We start from the raw sequence: 20541 nt of genomic DNA, 5'->3' as shown, positions 1-20541 counted from the left end.
CCTTCGAAATAAGCTGTGACCTGTTTTGACCTGCACCTCAAAGAATCGGAATCGAGAATCGTTTAGAACAGGAATCGATATGGAGAATCGGAATCGGAACCAGAATCGTTCAAATCCAAACGATGCCCAACCCTACACACCTGGAGAGGCCATCATCTACATGCTCCACAGAGCCTACACACACCTGGAGAGGCCATCATCTACATGCTCCACAGAGCCTACATGCACCTAGAGAGACCATCATCTACATGCTCCACAGAGCCTACACACACCTGGAGACAGGGCACGAAATTAACTTTTTGACTCACCGGCCAGTGGCGGGTAGATGGGAAGAATCTACCCGCCAAGCATATTTCTTACCTGCCAACTTTTTTTTGATTAAAAAAATTATTATTATTATTTTATATAATTTTTTTTTAATAAAATATATATATTATATAATCATACTTGTAGTTGTATTATCTGCGAGACATCGCCACCTCGCTGTCTGCAAACAGCTCCACTGTCTGTGTGTATACTCGAGTGGCCTCCAGCTCCAGCAAGGATTCTCCGGCGCTACAGCTGGTCCCTAAACTCTACATTCAGCATGAAAGGATTCTCCTGCGCTGCAGCTGGACCCTATTCAGCAGCCCTCATGCGATGTAAGCCAGGGGCTCGAATACGCATGTTGTAGAATGAATGAATGAATGAATGAATGAATGAATGAATGAATGAATGAATGAATGAATGAAAACTTTATTTAACAGATTGCAGAATGGGTACAATACAGTACGGCTCAATACATACAATTGTTAAGGGGATGCAGACCTGAGAAAGACGTTTGTCTTGTTTCCATCAGGGTCCCCCATTTTCAATTCATATAGACTGTAACTGAGGGGTACAATTCCCTGACTGTATTACTAGATATGATACTTACTACCACTACCTTTGTACTTAATATTCGGCCACCCAGTACACGGCATAAATATATTATCATGAACACTCTCACGTAGATGAAACGGATCCAACACAAATGTACGAATTAGAAACAGGTCTTTATTTCCTACACAGCGATGGTGTGTAGAATAAGCACTTAATCACTTAATTACATTTATGAATTGAAATAGTATGCACTTTTATGGCAAGGAGTATTCGTCGGTATATCAATAGAGAATGTCCAATCTCTGAAGGCGCAGGTGGTAAATATACGACCTGGAATAGTTAAGGAATAACAGCAATGATACTTTAATGATTATAGGCTGGATACACTAGAGGGGGTTAATCCGGTCGCTTGTAAGCCGACAGGAGTAGGAGGGGGGGGGGGGTAGAATCCAGCTGCCTCGTCCGGCCAAGGGTATCCCAGGTGAACCCACTGTAGTGCCGTTCAATGCGCCGGCGATCCTTGGACCACAGATGAAAGCAGGTGGACTCTTTGTGGGCCGGCTCTCTCCGGTCCACGGGGGAGAGACGTGAAGAGACCTCGTCTTGCAGAGCGTCTCCTCACCTTGCGTCCTCTCCAGGGGGGGGGGTTCCAACACACGGCAGTGTCGGGGGTCTTTATCCATGGAATAATCAAAGTATCCAAAGCATAATCCGTGCCTGGGAAGGCGGGCTGTCGTCGGTAGAATAATCCGGTATACAGGTCCACTCGCTCGTCGGCTCTGGGGCTCCTCGGGTGCAGCTTCACATAGGGTCAACCACCCTGGGTAAGCAGCCAGTTCTCTGCCCGAAACGATGGGGTACTGACTACGGTAGTATTCTCACCGCACGAAGCACTATATATTAACAGACTATTATTAGCTTAATAGACTACGTCCAACTCGACGATATAGTGCCAAATATGACTATTCAAATATTAATATACACGATGTCTCAATACCGATGGTAGGCGAACTTGGCCTTACTCCCACACGTGGCGTCGCGGGGAGGCTTTACGTCTGTGACTCTATTGGAGGGTAAGAAACTGGACTGAAAAGAAAGTCCTACTTTAGTAGCGCAGTATATATACGCACTATGAACAAATAGTCCCATTAGTGGTGCGGTAGCCAAATTCCTACGCGGAACTAGGACTTGTTCGTACATGTCGAGCGGTACGTTTGAACTGGGTCTGAGGGGTATGGCAGCCTGGCACCAAGGTCTCGACCAATAGTAGAATGGAGACTATTATGGGATGTTCAGTAGGCTAGAATGGATATTCAATGCATATTGTACAAGGAATATACAAGGGATATCAGGGAATATTAGAGAATATACAAATACAATTAAATATATATATATAAATAAATATATATATTCGGTTTAATCTGGCCCTTCACAACAGCCACCCCCTGAATAGGTCCCAGACCTAATCAGTTAAACAGAGACAGATTAATCGCGTTGTCTATTTACACATAAGGGTTTGCTGTAGGGGTCAGTCAACTTCACAAAGTCATAGGGTTGTAGGGTCATGGTCATCATCGATTGTGTCTGGGAGTCGAGGCAGTTCTATGAGCCTTGCCACGGGACGGGTGTAAGTGCGACCCTGGACGAGCACTTCAGCTGCTCGGACCTTGCCGTCGGCACCGGTGATCACTTTGCTTACGCGGCCGGCCGGCCACATAGCTCTGGGCAGTGATTGATCAATAATCATGACGACTGTTCCTTCTGTCAAATTGTCTCTCTCCTTTACCCACTTCTGGCGGGTCTGTAGAGACGGTAGGTAGTGTTTAATGTCATCCGGTAGATTGGGGGCTCTGCGTAGGCGACCACCCACTCTGATGAGGGTGTGAGCGTCGCTCTCGGGGGCCAGGTGAATTAATCTGCTGTCGGATGGGACGGGCTTTCCTCCCTGTAGACAGGCCAATTCATCGGGGAACGAGTCTCTCTGGGCTCGCTGCAGTAGAAGCAATTCTGCTTCCTCGTAGTTAGCTGCTGACATATCAGCGGGGGACTTGCACTCCGGGTGGTACCGCAGGAATGTTCTTTGTTGTGCACTCTCTATGGACGTGCAATCGTTTATGTTAGGGTCGGTGGAGGCTACGGTGCTCAATCCACAGAACACAGACTTCTTAATTTCCACCTCCTCTGGACTTGCTTCCCTCGGGATAGGCATGGGCCACTGTCCTTCCGGGAGTCTTAGGAATGCGGGGCCGTCACTGTAGACATTGCGACGGGTGAGGTCATCCAGGGGCATCCCCCGGGTGATGACGTCAGCTGGGTTCTGTTTTGTATCAACGTAGCGCCACTCTGTTTCTCCGGTTAACTCTTCGGTTAAGTCTTGAATCTCGGTGACTCTGACTCCCACGAAGACTTTGTACTTGCATGAGTCCGATTTGATCCAGGCGAGTACCGTCGTGGAATCTGACCACAGGATTGTTCTAGACACCGGTATGGTGAGCTCACGTTGGATGAGCGTGGCTAGGTGCGCTCCGGCTAGGGCTGCGCAGAGCTCTAGACGTGGGATAGATTGTTGCTTGCGTGGGGCTATTCTCGAGCGGGCGAGGACAAATGCTGTGTAGATCTCTCCCCCCTGGTCTTGGGCCCGCAAGTAGGCTACTGATCCGTATGCGACCTCTGAGGCGTCACTGAAGACGTGTAAGTCCATTTTACATGTCTCTGGCCTCACCGTGGGTGGGAAGTAGCTTCGGCGCATATTAACGCCTGGGAGTGAGTGGAGCTCCATCTCCCACTCTCTCCAGGTGGATGCAAGGTGTGCGGGAATGGGGTCGTCCCAGCCCTGGTCCTTGTCCCACAATGCTCGTACAATCATTTTTGCCCTGGTGGTGTACGGTAGAATACATCCTAGCGGGTCATATTGTCGGGCGAGTGTTGTGTACACACTCCGTCTGGTGGTCGGCGCCGCCGCCGGCCTTCCCTGCTCCGTAGTCAGGGGCTTGTGTCTGTAGTGAAGCGAATCTGTTTTGAATCGCCACACCAATCCCAGGGTCATCTCCTGGGCTTCTCCCGGGATTGTAGCCATCCAGGTCTCGCTGCTGGCTGCCTTGTCTTCGGAGGAGAGGCTGCGCAGTACTTGCGGATCGCTGCTGGCCCACTGCCTGAGATCAAAGCCGCCTTTGATCAATGAGGCGCGGAGTTTAATCAGGAGAGCCTCGGCTTCTTCCTGGGTTGAAAGGCTTTGTAGACAGTTGTCTACGTAGAAGCTGTTCTTTACGCTGTGTCGGACCTCTTCGTCCGCTGCTGGGTCCTCTGCTACATGTTTCTGTAGTGCAAATGTCGCACAGCAGGGGCTGCACGTCGTTCCGAAGGGGAGGACTTCCCATTGGTAGATGGCTGGGTGCTCATCTCCTGGCTTCTCTCTCCATAGGAACCGTAACAGGGGCTTGTCCGCCTCTACTAATCTCACCTGCAGGAACATTCCTTTAATGTCCCCGCTGATGGCCACCTTTTCCTGGCGGAAGCGGAGTAGAACGCCGAGTAGGGAGGGGCCGAGTGTGGGACCGGGCAGTAACTCTTTATTTAGATTTTGGGATCCGATCTGGTAGCTGCAGTTAAATACTATGCGGTCTTTACCGTTGTGATGGACCTTGTGGTGGGGCACGTACCACGATTCAGTGGTCTGGTCAGCCTCTTTAATGTCCATCTTTGTGACGTGTCCCGCTGTGATGAGCTTCTCAATCTCAGCGCGGTATACACCCTCTTGGGCGGGGTTCTTGGCTAAGCGCCGCTCCGTGTTCAGCAGGTACCGTTCTGTGGCGTCTGTCTTGGGGTGGAAAGTAGGCATTCCTTCTCGCCGCAGGAGTGGCGTGGCGTATCTCAACACGCCGTTGACCGGGACTCTCTTGGTCCCTGTCTCGAGGAGGTGAATGGCGTAAATGTCATCTTTAGAGCGAATGTCTTTCTTTCCGTTCTTAAAGGGCATCTGTTCCAAGGTCCATAGCCGCTCTACGTGTTGCAGGAGTGCGGTTTCTCCCTCTGTGACTCGGGAGTGGAGACATCTAGTGGCTGTACTTCGGTTGAGAGATTTGGCGAGCGGGCCTTGGAGAGTCCATCCCAAACGGGTCTCGACTGCTGCAGGGCAGCCTCGGGGTCCGGTATGAACCCGGTCTATCGGGACAATGAGGTCTGCATGGTCGGAGCCTATCAACAGGGTCGGCATAGCATTGTCTATGAGCGGGATCGGTAACTTGCGCAGATGTGCATATTTCTCCATCAGCTTGGCGACGGGGTATGTGTACCGCGACAGTCCTATTTCTTGGCTGCTGAAAGCGTCTGCAATCTGGTACCGTCGCTCAGGCTGGCCGCTTGCTGCGATAGTGAATGAGACATTCTCGCCCTTTATCGTCTTCAAATCTCGTCTTATTGTCCGAATTGTCATTTGGGTTTCGCTTCCCCGCAGCCCTAGCTGGGCCGCAGCGGAGGCGAGCAGCAGGGTCTTCTCTGACCCGTCATCGAGGACGGCGTAAGTGTCCAGGACTTTATTCTGGTAGCTTAGTGTCACACGCACTACTTTTAGGAGTACTCGGGCTCCACTGCTGCTGGCGGGATCGATGTACATGACGCTCGCTTTGCGGCTGGATGGTGCAGGTGAAGGGCGCCGTCTGTTACTGTCGTGAAGTATGTCCAGATGGGCTCCATCGCACTTGGTGCACCTTTTCTTTAAGCGGCATTCGGCTGCCATGTGTGAGCGCGCACAGCGAAAACAGCGCTTGTTGGACTTTATCCATTGACCTGCTTCCTCCGCGTTCAGCTTGGGGAAGGAGTCACATTGCGCTAGCCAGTGTTCTTTCTCACAGTAGGGGCACACTATCTTCCACTTCTCCGTTCTGGAGGGGGTACTGTGGCTCCTGCTGCTCGGTACTGACTCCGATTGGTGCATCACAGTCACCGATCTTCTTCCATCATTTAGTCGTCTGGTTCCTTCTCTGGAGCCAGGGGTGCTCCGTCCGAATGTATCTAGCCGTAGGCTGCTGACTTCTCTCGCCAGGAAGTCTGCTAGATCGAGGAGGTTCGGTTCGGGGCCATTCGGGTCTCTGTGGTCCCTCTGCCGCCTAAAGCGCTCCTGACGAGCGGGCGGCAGCTTCTCCAGAATCCTTTCCACATTTGAGTTGGCGTAAAGTTCATACTTCCCCTTCTCTCTTTGCGCTCCCAACATCCCTACCAGGGACTGCACTCTGATGGACAGGTCGTCCAGTGCTCGATTGTCTATTGCTGGGGGTAAGCGGTCGATGTGTCGGATCTCCTGGATCACGTAATCCCATATGCGCCCATACCTCTGGTCCAATGCTACCAGCGCTGCTGTGTATGGGGTGGTGGAAGTCGCGTAGGCGAGCGCTATATTATGTGCGCGGGGCACCTTTAAGTGCTGCAGTAGGATGGCGTATTTGTGGCGTTCATCCAATACATCCACCAACATGGTCTCCAGACACATGCGGAGTTCTGTATACTGGGCCCGGTTCTCTTGGGTGAAGTCGGGTACCATAGGCATGCCAATGTATGACGCTGACTGTGGATACATCGGCGAGCGTTGGGGGAGAGGCCTCCTAGGCGAGTCTCCTCCCGCTCCTTGGTATGGGCTGGTACCGGCAGTGTACCATGGCCCGCTTGTCCAGGTGCTGTTCCTCGGTGCGGGTCGTGCGTCGTGCTCACCCGTGTATAGAGTCGGGGGTCTGTAGCGCAGCTCCGCGGGAGTATAGCCTGGGCTGTACCGGACATCCTGGTCCGGTAGAGTACTGTGCTGTCTTCGGGCGTGGTTCTCCTCCTCTTCCTCTTCGTCTTCAGTTAGGTCATCCAGTGCTTGTAGTCTCTGGTTTAGCCTCTCCACAGGATATGCTGCTCCTTCCCGGTTGCTAGGTCTCGCTTGGACCGGTGGGGGGAGGTGGTCTGTGGGGGGTATAGACCTCGTCTGTTGGTCAAGTTCAGGGTTGTTTACTCGGCTAGGGGATGCCGCCCTGGAGGTGTGTCTAGACGAGTTCCTGGAGCCTCTGGCGGAGGGAGAGGGTGTTGTCCGTCTGATCAGCTGTTCTATTAGTTGCGCTTGCTGTCTGTCGCGCTCTGCGTCCCGTAGAGCACCAGCAGCTGCTCGCTGGCTGTCTGCTCGGTCTCGGGCCACATTCTCTTCCATCTGAATGCGTCTTATTTCCAGGCGTATGTGCTCTTCTTCGCTCCGTTGCTGTAGCTGCAATCGATCGCGTTCACCCTGGAGTCTATCGCGTTCAGTAGAGGCTTTCAGGCTGACGAGGAATGCCTGCTGTAGGGTCCTCTCTGCCTCGCTGGGAGAAGGCGGTTGTATAGGGGAGCCTTCCCTCGGGGTACTCCTTGCGGAGCCTTGGAGCTCTATCTCCACGGTGCTCTCCCCGTCTTCTTCCGTGCCGAGTTCTTTCTCGGTAGCGTTGTCTTCCTCCCGGGACTCATCGGGGACTACTTCTTCAGTACTGGCGGGGTGTGAAGTCATGTCTGGTTCCCACTGGTCCCCACCGTGAACTTGGTCAGTTACATTAGAGCCCGTAGGGGCCTCTATGGTCGGGGTAGTCTGGGCGTTGGGGTTAGACATACTTTTACTTTCTAGTTTTACCGCGTTTACTGTTAGTAGAAGACTAGGTTGTTGACTGACAGCGTAAGCCTCTAAGTACTGAGGGAGCCGTCGTTCGCGCTGCGGGCGTTGGTTAGGAGGATCGTTTCGTGGAGTGTTCATCATAGGCCATTTCAATATTAATAACACTATATTAATATTACACTAATTACCATCCGGCTCGAAGGACCAATTGTAACTGAGGGGTACAATTCCCTGACTGTATTACTAGATATGATACTTACTACCACTACCTTTGTACTTAATATTCTGCCACCCAGTACACGGCATAAATATATTATCATGAACACTCTCACGTAGATGAAACGGATCCAACACAAATGTACGAATTAGAAACAGGTCTTTATTTCCTACACAGCGATGGTGTGTAGAATAAGCACTTAATCACTTAATTACATTTATGAATTGAAATAGTATGCACTTTTATGGCAAGGAGTATTCGTCGGTATATCAATAGAGAATGTCCAATCTCTGAAGGCGCAGGTGGTAAATATACGACCTGGAATAGTTAAGGAATAACAGCAATGATACTTTAATGATTATAGGCTGGATACACTAGAGGGGGTTAATCCGGTCGCTTGTAAGCCGACAGGAGTAGGAGGGGGGGGGGGGGGGGTAGAATCCAGCTGCCTCGTCCGGCCAAGGGTATCCCAGGTGAACCCAGTGTAGTGCCGTTCAATGCGCCGGCGATCCTTGGACCACAGATGAAAGCAGGTGGACTCTTTGTGGGCCGGCTCTCTCCGGTCCACGGGGGAGAGACGTGAAGAGACCTCGTCTTGCAGAGCGTCTCCTCACCTTGCGTCCTCTCCAGGGGGGGGGGTTCCAACACACGGCAGTGTCGGGGGTCTTTATCCATGGAATAATCAAAGTATCCAAAGCATAATCCGTGCCTGGGAAGGCGGGCTGTCGTCGGTAGAATAATCCGGTATACAGGTCCACTCGCTCGTCGGCTCTGGGGCTCCTCGGGTGCAGCTTCACATAGGGTCAACCACCCTGGGTAAGCAGCCAGTTCTCTGCCCGAAACTATGGGGTACTGACTACGGTAGTATTCTCACCGCACGAAGCACTATATATTAACAGACTATTATTAGCTTAATAGACTACGTCCAACTCGACGATATAGTGCCAAATATGACTATTCAAATATTAATATACACGATGTCTCAATACCGATGGTAGGCGAACTTGGCCTTACTCCCACACGTGGCGTCGCGGGGAGGCTTTACGTCTGTGACTCTATTGGAGGGTAAGAAACTGGACTGAAAAGAAAGTCCTACTTTAGTAGCGCAGTATATATACGCACTATGAACAAATAGTCCCATTAGTGGTGCGGTAGCCAAATTCCTACGCGGAACTAGGACTTGTTCGTACATGTCGAGCGGTACGTTTGAACTGGGTCTGAGGGGTATGGCAGCCTGGCACCAAGGTCTCGACCAATAGTAGAATGGAGACTATTATGGGATGTTCAGTAGGCTAGAATGGATATTCAATGCATATTGTACAAGGAATATACAAGGGATATCAGGGAATATTAGAGAATATACAAATACAATTAAATATATATATATAAATAAATATATATATTCGGTTTAATCTGGCCCTTCACAACATAGACATTTATGACATACACAACATACATGACATTTATGGCATAGGGACATATAGGTATTTAGTACTGATACATTTGTGACATAAACGGTATTCCAATATACAGTACTGTTACCCCTAGATCCTGACAGAGTATATACATATGATGGGGAGGGGACTGTACATTAGGGGGGGGGGGGGGTGGGTGGGGGGGAGAGAAATATACATACGGCGGGGAGGGAATATATACATGCGGTGGGGAGGAGACTGTCTATTAGGAGGTGGTGGGGGTTTTGGGCATTTACGGTGGCCAGTTTCGAATTGCAGCCTCCCGTAGGTGCTCTTTAAGAGCGGTTTTGAATGTGGGCAGGGATTCACATTCCTTTACAGCTTTGGGTAGGGCGTTCCACATTGTTGTGGCATAATTGCGAAACGTGTTTAGTCCCTTGTTTGAGGACATTGATGTCAGGAGCTATCTGTAGCTACTGCTGGATGGCGTTGGGACAACGCCTCTGAACTATTTAGTTTACTGGGACATTTCGTGGTGACTAGTGAGCTAACGTGGGCTAACATGAGCTACCTAGCCAACGGAGGTATTATGCACTGGACACTTGCTGGAGCAGTTGTTGATGTCGGGAGCTATCAGTAGCTAGCCGGCTGGATAACGTTACACAATGCCTCATGTATTAAACTAAAAGTGAATAGTTGACTGGGTCATTTTGTAACAGTAGCTAACATTAGCTCACGGAGGTCCCTCTGACTAGACTAACGTCACGGTGACTGTCCGAGGCAATAGCCTCTGTTTACATGCAGCATACAGAAACAGATGCGGGAGAGGTAGGAGCAGCAGTGCGCGGTGCGCTGCATGTCTGTGCTGAGACAGCGAGTGAGAACTGCGCTAAGAATTGGATCATGATTTTCGATTTTCACATGACTATTATTGCCCGCCACGCGGCGGGCAGACCTCTCAGTGGGAGGCGCCAAACGTAAAAACTGCCCGCCAATGGCGGGTGGCGGGCTTTAATTTTGCCCCCTGCCTGGAGAGACCATCATCTACATGCTCCACAGAGCCTACACGCACCTGGAGAGGCCATCATCTACATGCTCCACAGAGCCTACACACACCTGAAGAGGCTGCACAGCACAGTGATTCTTGTTCTTTGATTTCTCCAGTGCCTCTAACACTATCTAGCCTCTGCGGCTAGCGGAGAACTGAACAAGCTGGTGAGGAAGACTAGCTCTGTAGTGAGAGACAAACTGAACAAGCTGGTGAGGAAGACTAGCTCTGGAATGAGAGACAAACTGAACAAGCTGGTGAGGAAGACTAGCTCTGGAATGAGAGACAAACTGAACAAGCTGGTGAGGAAGGCTAGCTCTGTAGTCAGTGTCAGTGGGCATGGAGTGGTTAAATCTCAGGTCACAGACCACTGGGCAACGCAGCAGGTTAGAGTGGAAGACGACCGCTTAGTTACAGCAGTCACGTTTACCATCACAAGTACTGGTACACAATCTTAACTGAATAAATACAAGTACTGGTAACCAATCTTAACTGAATAAATACAAGTACTGGTAACCAATCTTAACTGAATAAATACAAATACTGGTACACAATGTTAACTGAATAAATACAAATACTGACACAATCTTAAAATAATCTTCTTAATCCCTGGGAAGCTGCTGAGTAGAGATACAAGTTCAAGTTTTGTTTTATTTGTCACATATAAGGTACATTCACATTACACCAGTGGTGCAGTCGTGGTCACACGCGGTTACACGCAGTGTTACCAGATCACATGTGCGTGCGTGTGTGTGTGTGTATAAATCAGTTCTGTGCGCATGCACGTGGCGTGTTACCAGTTCCCATATTACGACTGCACCACTGCATTACACTGAAATGCTTGGTTCTGTATGAGCCCCTGAGAATGTGCTTCATACAGTAAAAAAGTCAAAAGAAAAAGAAAGTCCCAACACTATACAAATATACAATATACAAACTAGAGTACAACCTAAAGTACAATGAAATAAAATGCATACAATGAGGTACAAAAAATGCAAACTTTAAAAAGAAATGCTAAATGCAAAAATTAGGTATGGATGTAGTGCAAATCTTTTTCTAATAAATAGATAACATATGGTGTAGTGTTAAAAAGTGTTTAAAGTGTCTAAAGTGAATGTACAAATAATAAATAAATTTGATTTGAATGTTAAAGGTGAGTGTTTAAAGTGAGTGTGTGTTCATGTCTGTGCAATGAATGTAGATGGATGGGTTAATGTTGCATAGAGTCATGAGTCAGGGTGCATAGGTTTTCAATTACCGCCAGTAATAACTGACTTTGCATTAGTGTGCGTGAGGACATCCGGACCACAACGTACATGCCCTTTAGGTTAAGTTACATCTGTTTTTGGCTAACACTTATACTATAACTATACTATAATTATTATATTCAGTTAAAACCTCAGTGAACTCATTCAAGGCTTGACATTAAAACCAGCCATCAGCCAATTTGCTGGTACCACTGGCAGTGAATGTGCCCGGTGAGTTAACTGATTGGTAAAGTTGTCTGGTGAGCTTCTAAATCCATTTGCAACACTGTCAAGTTGGAATCCATTGGAATTCAATGAACTACATTAAAGGGACACTTCACAAAAAAACACTGTTTTGCATTCTACTGCAATTCTACTCTGTGCATTCAGTAGAAAGCTATCCAGCTGCAAGCTAGCCTAGCTCAGCATACATTGGCTCAGGACATTGGTATAGCTATCTTCTTGTCTGACTCTGGAGAAAACAGTAAGCACATTTCCCATAATGTTGGCGTGTACCTTTAAACCCCTTTAATTTGTCCTGCACTAACTTGGCATTTAGTATCTTCATCTTTGTGTTTTCTAGCTGGAGGGCTGGATCCAGGTTAGTGAATTGCACCTATTATCATTATTTCATTTAATTTCAAACCTTTATTTAAACTCGAAAGGCAACTGAGGTTTCCCTCATTTACAGTCACGTTGAGTGTACATGCAGAGTTAGGCAAAATAATCACACAGCATATAAAATCATAACAATAAGAATAAGACAAGTAAGGATAACAATCAAGTCATGATTGACAAAGGTTGGAGATCAAGGTTTTAAACTCTGCAACAGAGGGGAGAATCTCAAGCTTTAAGGACTGTTGGAGTTCATTCCATGAGCTAGAGGGGCATCATAGCAAAATGCAGATTACAATTTTCAGAGCAGGGTCAATTAAACACAAGCATCTCCCTCCCCCACTGAAGAACCACAGTTGTGGTTGAACTCTGTGTCCAATAGATAGTTGCATTGAAGAAGGGGGGAGAGAGAGAGGGAGAGAGAGAGGGGGGGGAGAGAGACAGAGAGAGATGGAGAGAGAGAGAGAGAGAGAGAGAGAGAGAGAGAGAGAGAGAGACGGAAGGAGAGAGAGAGAGGGGAGAGAGAGAGAGGGAGAGAGAGAGAGAGGGGGGGGAGAGAGGGGGAGGGAGAGAGAGAGAGACAGAGAGAGACGGGGGGAGAGAGAGAGAGAAAAGATCTTCACTACTATTGTTTTCTTACTATTGTGGGCCTTTTTGGAAGCCCACGTCATTTAACAATGTCACCAAAAGGCCCAAGGTTGTCACAGCTTGGAGCTGCAGGATGGAAGTGCTCCCTGATAGTGGGATCTTGTATGAAGTCATCCCTGATAGTGGGATCTTGTATGCTAATGCCCAGGCCCTCGTGCCGCGTCGCTTTAATTCCCACCTATTATAGGGAAAATACCTGGAGGTGCCAGGAAGCCTCACCGGCTTCAAGCCCATTAACCCCCACACTGCCACACCATCAGACAACAGATACCTGTGTGTGCATATCTGTCTCTCTCTCTCGCTCTCTCTATTGTGTGTGTGCATACTGTATGTCTCTCTCACTCTCTATTGTGTGTGTGTGTGTGCATAATCTGTCTCTCTCACTCTCTCTATTGTGTGTGTGTGTGTGCATCTCTCTCACTCTCGCTCTCTTTATTGTGTGTGTGTGTGTGTGTGTGTGTGTGTGTGTATAATCTCTCTCTCACTCTCGCTCTTTCTATTGTGTGTGTGTGTGTGTGTGTGCATCTCTGTCTCTCTCACTCCCGCTCTCATTGTGTGTGTGTGTGTATGCATCTCTGTTTCTCTCTCTGTTCTATACTCTTTGGAAAATGTTCTCTTAGCAAAAGGTATAGCTGCATCTATCCCTGTATATCATTGTGTGTTTGCATAATATATGAATGGTTTAATGTTAGGCCCCTCTCTCTTTCACTCACACACACACACACACACGCACGCACACACGCACGCACGCACGCACACACACACACAAACACACTCGCTGTATCTCTCGTCCTAGACTCCTAGCACATTAGTAGAAACGCATGTCAAAATCCTATTGTTTTTCAAGACATAACCAATAATGAGCAGTTGAGAGGTTATTTTCATATGTTAATATTCTGAAAAATAATAGCCAGAGCAGGTGCGGGCGGACAGAGGCTATAATAACTGCAATAAGTTTCTCCGGTCTGTTTATAGGCTTCTGTCGTGCAAATTAAGCGTCATAAATCACACACCAGTCTAAAGGGTTTCCTGCGCTTAATAAGGACACAAATCATTTTATCGTTCACTTGGACTGTATCTTCTTGGCGAAAGCAAACAAACTTTCCTTATCAGACGGCAGGTTTTGTATACAATGGTAACCTAACCTAACTAATGTCACAGGGACTTTTTAATAGGCCCCCCGCTGGGAAGCCGCAGACCCTGGAGCCACTGGGCACTTTGCAGCCAACCGGGGTTCCAAGAGAAAGGTTTGGTAAACCTCCACAGTCCACACACAATTTGGCAATGAGTAATAATAATAATAATAATAATAATAATAATAATAATAATAATAATAATAATAATAATAATAATAATAATAATAATAATAATAATAATAATAATAATAATAATAATAATAATAATAATAATAATAATAATGACAGACACTAAAAGTATGGGCTCTCTGGAGGACAACGTTGTGAAAGCATTAATTCGCAGAGAAGTTGCGGACTTATCATCTGGCCTAATTCTCTTGCGGATGATAAACTCATTGAATTACTTACTTTCTTTTCAGGGTAGTCGTTATAACTTCCTCCTCTTTTTTTGCGTAAAATAAAAAATATATAAAAGCAGCTTCTGAGTTTCACTTTACACAGTTGGGATTAGTTTTCCACGGTGCGTGCAGCGCGCGTTCCAATACAATCTCTCTGGTCTCTCTCCCTCCCTCCCTCTCTCTCTCTGCCTCGTGTCTCCACTGGACCGACTGACTCGTCCCTCCCACCGCACTGCTGACACCTCCCAGACTTCAACATACAGCAACTAGAGAATTCATAATAATAATGCAACAGATTTCCACGTATGTCTCAGTGATGGACAGTAGTGTCTCGAACAGACTGGGACACATTTTAGGAACGCTAATTAGGCCTACTTTAGAATTTATTAAAGGGGCACTTCACCAAAAAACACAATGCTGATTTATTTTGCACATAATCTCACACACATCCAACAACAACAAATAAACAGTTTTGCATACATTCATTTAGATGAACAGTTATTGATTGTAAAGTGACAGTCATTTGAATATGGCCACCAGTGATGTCACATGGGACACTGAATCCTTGTGTTGTGTTAATTACAGCTCAACGAAATGATGAGGCAACAGTCCCTAAGACAATTGCTATTTTTCATCTACATAATTTCATGGTGCTGTAATACACAATGAATCAGTGTCCCCAATAACATCACTGGTGGCCATATTCAAAGTAATTTACTCTCAATAACTGTCAAACTAAATTAATGTGTGCCAAACAGTTTTTGGAGGTGTGTGTGATTGTGTGCAAAATAAGTCAGCATCGTTTTTTGGTGAAGTGCCCCTTTAAGTATTTTTTTTTAAGTAGGCTAATTAATCTGATCTGTAAAAAACGGAGGCGTCCTCTCGCCACTTTTAAATTATCAGCTAATTTTATTCAACTAAAACTGTGTAAAATGCAATTCATAAATGGTTCAAATTCATTGAATTCAGCTCAATTCGATTTCAAACGGGACAGTATTTTTTTTATTATGTATAGGTTACTAATAATTATTTAATGAATATTAATGAACCCCAACACATAGCCAACGTATATCACCAGCTATTTTAATGTTTTAGCCCAACATAAATAAAGCATGTTTTAAGTTAATCCACATGAATAGCCCATATACTGTACCTTCATTATTTAATTGTAACAGTCAGCAGACAGGTTGGTTTTTAATTTCACTTTCCTTTAACCTCATGTTGGTCTTGGGAGACCATGCTCTTCCAGTTCCTCCCAGTTCCTCCAAGTTCCTCCCCGTTTCTCCCTTCATGGATGACTGCATGTGAAACCAGTAGGGCAGCCCTCCCTGCCCAGTGAAGCACCACAGACTCAGCCCTCCCTGCCCAGTGAAGCACCACAAACCCAGCCCTCCCTGCCCAGTGAAGCACCACAGACTCAGCCCTCCCTGCCCAGTGAAGCACCACAGACTCAGCCCTCCCTGCCCAGTGAAGCACCACAGACTCAGCCCTCCCTGCCCAGTGAAGCACCACAGACTCAGCCCTCCCTGCCCAGTGAAGCACCATAGACACAGCTCTCCCTGCCCAGTGAAGCACCACAGACTCAGCCCTCCCTGCCCAGTGAAGCACCACAGAACGAGCTGAACTCTGCACACAAATGTAAACAAAACAAAAACACCCTTCAAATAGCGAACAGCACCGGATTAAGTGTGCGAGTCAAAAAAATATATATATATATATTATATAATATAATTAAGTTGGTTTAAGGTCTGTCTGTCTGGCTGTCTTGTCTGTCTGTGTCTGTCTGTCTGTCTGTCTGTCTGTCTGTCTGTCTGTCTGTCTGTCTGTCTGTCTGTCTGTCTGTCTGTCTGTCTGTCTGTCTGTCTGAATGACTGAATGACTCACTGAATTACAGTAATGAAGGGGAATACCACTCAGATTGAGAACCCTCTCTGAACCATCAACCTGAGGTGTAGAATGTGGATGTGACTGAGCGTGAGAGAGGGTTCAGTGTGAGAATGTGACTGAGCATGAGAGAGGGTTCAGTGTGAGAATGTGACTGAGCGTGAGAGAGGGTTCAGTGTGAGAATGTGACTGAGCGTGAGAGAGGGTTCAGTGTGAGAATGTGACTGAGCATGAGAATGTGGCTGAGCATGAGAAGGAGTGGAGGTCGTCTGCTGAGGTGATGATGCAGAGACGGACTTGGAACGGAAGCCTCTGACAGCACTTTTACACCGGCCAGGCTCCGTGCTGGAGGCGGTTCCCGACCGTAATCTCGCACCGGCCGGCACGTTCAGACCGGGATTAATTGGTTCAGAACGTGACAAATCGGTGCTCAGCTGGCACCGAAAAATAGTTGGTTTTTCCTCGCGAACCGTGACATCATCAGTGGGCGTGTCATATTCTAGGCTGTGAAGACGAGTAAACGAGTGAAAGTAGCGAGTCAGCGCGCGAGCACACACACAAAAGAATACACGCACACACACGCTGTATACGTTTGAAATGAATCGTTTCAGCAAAGTAGGCTTCTATTATTCGAATTACTTGTTTTAATGGGTATCATAGTAGTAAGTCCTACTGTAGAACATGACATATTAGCATGACATCTGATTTATTAATGCCAATACTGGACGACAACAACTAAAATAAATATTCTGTGGGTCCACAACATCAGTCCCCCCATTCATTGTCATTGTCATGGGAGTAGCTCCATAATGACATCACACGTTTTGAGTCTTACTTTTCCGATTTCTGGATTTGGAGTGTGTGTGTGTGTGTGTGTGTGTGTGTGTGTGTGTGTGTGTGTGTGTGTGTGTGTGTGTGTGTGTGTGTGCGTTCTTGTGCGTGCATGTGTGTTTGTGTGTCAATATGATGAGGATTAATTGGTCTTCTTGCTAGGGATGTGTGTGTGTGTGTGTGTGTGTGTGTGTGTGTGTGTGTGTGTGTGTGTGTGTGTGTGTGTGTGTGTGTGTGTGTGTGTGTGTGTGTGTGTGTGTGTGTGTAGAGCAGCTGTGGAGACAGCAGGTGGGCAGGTGAGCCCTTTAGTCAACACATGAAACTCTCACAATGCTTTGTGTTGCTTCCAACAGGTTCTGCACCTGACTTTAGTTTATGTTTTTTTCTTTTTGCACGTTTTATACATTTCAACAGCATAAAAGACATATGTGTAATAATGTTATTTGGCTGTTATTAATTAATGTTGTTATCCTGCATGGTTGTAGTGGTTATAATGTTTTTATTTCAGTTTCAGTGTATTAAGATAAGATAAGTTATTCCGTTATTGCTGCCAGTTTGTTGACGGCCTCTGTGTGTTGATGGGACTTCTCATGCTCCCTAAATGTTCCCCCTGCCTTTAGCCAGTTGTTAAATCCTCCTTTCACTCCCATCCCTGATCCTGTCTGCACTGACGACGAGCTTCTTCTCTACAGCAGAGCAACACAAGAAGCACACCGCCACATAACTTTCTCTTAGATAGTGACGGCATGTCCACTGTTTCTGAACTTTTTTGTCTAATGCATCACTGTGCCTCACTGCATCACTGAGCACAGGGTGACAGTACTATCTTCCTGGACTTTTACTTTTAAACTGACAATTTTACACTGTATATTTCTGTATATCGCTGCTGTCGGGACAAAACCTCATAACTCCATTTTTTGAATTTTTTTTTTATTATATAAATCAACTCCGTAGATCATCCTCCATATGTGTGTGTGGGTTTTACAAAGTTTAAACAATGGGAAAGCATTAAACCGATCATCTGTCTAAATCTCTTAACTCTATTCACCCTCAAATCTGTGTTAGTTTTTTTCATCTGCTGAAAAGTTGGGTTTTTGGAGTTATGAGGTTTTGTCCCGACAGCAGCGATATTTTATATTAGAATGTAACATAGGAAATGTATATCCCGGAACATATTTTATTCTTAGGCTTATTTTTATTCTTATTCGTGACTTTTGTCTTTGTCTACCTAAATGTTTACTGTTTACTGTGAGCGATTTGTAGTGCCAAATTTCCCTCGGGATGAAAAAAAGTATTTCTATTCTATTCTATTCTAAAGCGGCCTGAGTTGAAGGATTGGGTGACTGTTTCTTTTCCAAATGCAAACTCCTTGGGCTGGAAAGGCTCTTCACCGACGCCAACAGAGTTGTTGTTAGTTGCTTCCAGAAGCACCAATCTGGACGGGGGGTTGACAACATTGACTTTGTTAGCTAGCTGCTGGTGATGAGCCTCCCATGTTCTCTCCTCTCGCTTGCTGGAGTGACAGGTGTCTGTGTCCACCAGCAGGGACTCTGAGTCAACTGTTTTATTGTTGTTTGGCTTTGGGGCCATTTAAAGAAACAGATATTCTTTAACTTTTTTTAATTTAAATGTTTTTAACTTTTTTGGTTATTATACTTTTTTGAGGACATACAAGAAAAGATATGCATTATTGAGTTGCCATTTCCCACATAGGACAGAAGAAAGTAACATATTCAAAAACACTTCCCCAATGTATATATCTCAAATAGATCACGCTGTATTATAGATCACGCTGTATTATAGTCAGGCATGCGTTCTTCATGGGACGGGGGTGCACTCCGTGCAACCCCAGATAAGTACTCGCTATTTGCATATCAATAGCGCCGGTCGTCAGGTGGGTTAAATACGTTCTCAGATACATTCTGTTAGGGTTTGTAACCGACCTCAAGCGCAACGGCACAGAGAGAGTTGTTTCAGAGTTAGCCAAAGCAAGGGCGTATTTATTCTCAGAGTCACAAGATTGAATTAGGTTGAGCAACAGAACAAACGGGGAATCTGGCATGTGAAGATTGTTGCGGCTCTGCAGATTCTCCCGGGTAGGTGGTGGTGAGGAATTAGCTTGTGACGTCTGAAGCCGCTCTGCAGATCCTCCCAGCTTTCACTCCAGGTGGAAACGGAGAGAGAGAGAGAAATCCGAGTTAGCCCAGCGCACAACAGAAACAGAGAGGTGACTGATCCAAATAAATATCCAAGTGACTTGATCTTCGGTGTGATACACACAATTAGCAGAGTCCAGAGAAAAAACAATACGGTAATCCAAAGTGTAAATCCAACACAAAAAATAGGTGAGAACAGTATAACAAAAACGGGATCTCTTCGGTGTTTCACAAACACACAAAAAACTGGTGATCCAAAAAGAACTGTTTCCAAAAACTCACCAGAGCGCAACGCGTAAAGCGGGCAGATAAACGAGGCGCAGCTTCGTACGGGGAATCAGGTTCTCCACAGGGATTACTTCACGAAAGTCCTGGGCCCTCATTCATCAACGTCTTCTACGCACAGATCTGTGCTTACCCTGTGCGTACGATCATTTCTAAGCAAAGAGTGGGATTCATCAATTTCGATTTGAACTTGACTCCGTGCTTACATCTACGCACAGGTCGGACCTGGCGTACCTGACGCCCAGTGGTAGAATATATTATTACAACAAGGAAATGAGCTTCTGTGCATAATAACACTGGCATGTTCTGTACGAACCGTAGTTCATTATAGTTCATTGTAAAATAGCAACAGTAGTGTAATTATGGTCAAAACCCTATAAATAGCATTTGGAATAATAGATCTTTCTCTCAGAATGAATGCAGCATGGTTTATATAGCGTTATCGGAATATACGGGGTGTAGGCTACTGACTGACTGCGCTCCGCGTAGCTTGATTGATTGATCGATTGAAAAGTTTATTAACAGATTGCAGAATGGGTACAGTACAGTACAGCTCAGTACATACAATTGTTAATTGGGGATGCAGACCAACTTTCGTCTTGTTTACATCAGGGTCCCCCATTTTCAATTCATCATAAATCATAAAGCTCAACTCGTTATTATTTTGCGCACAGACCGCCGAAACACGGGAACGTTTTGATTATATTTAAAAGGCTTTACGTTAAACGAAACAAGTGGAATTTCGAAGCTGTAAGCAGAATAAGTCATATGAATATAGTGTTCTTCCCCCTTTTTACTGTATAAGAAAGAATAGAAAACGCATTGCAATGACACCATGCAGATAGTGGACAGACTATATGATGGGATTCAAGTTCGCGTTTTTGTTGCTCATAGGCATGCTGTCAGAGTATGATATCTTAATCAAACATTCTAGAACATTTGTCGTCACAGATCATGTCCTAATGGAACATAGGCTATGGCATGGATCGTGATATTGTGTGGACTGTTATTATTACTGTACACCGGTACCACCCATTGTGACAACAGCCTTGTGACGTTGTGAGTCCCGCACACAAACATGATGGAATTCAAGTTCATGTATTGAAAGGCAGGCTACATCATACATGCAGTGAGATTCATTGTTCTTGTATATGCTCTCGTATTATATTGTTTATATAGGCTACCCAATA

General features: G+C 46.3%; 1 protein-coding gene across 1 annotated transcript in view; it reads right to left on the bottom strand.

The window, feature by feature from the left end:
• The window catches only part of LOC311228752 (atypical chemokine receptor 3-like), a gene marked incomplete at its 3' end in the record, with an annotated part of 28510 nt that extends 14239 nt beyond the window's left edge, over positions 1–14271 (bottom strand). The window contains exon 1 of the mRNA XM_084314694.1: positions 14206–14271. The remainder of the gene's footprint in view (positions 1–14205) is intronic.
• Between the last annotated feature and the right edge of the window lie 6270 nt (positions 14272–20541).

The sequence above is a fragment of the Notolepis coatsorum genome (assembly GCF_963971535.1).
Source record: "Notolepis coatsorum genome assembly, chromosome: 5".
Lineage (NCBI taxonomy): Eukaryota > Metazoa > Chordata > Actinopteri > Aulopiformes > Paralepididae > Notolepis > Notolepis coatsorum.
The sequence above is the reverse complement of the archived record's forward strand: the minus strand, read 5'-3'. Positions and strand labels throughout refer to the sequence as shown.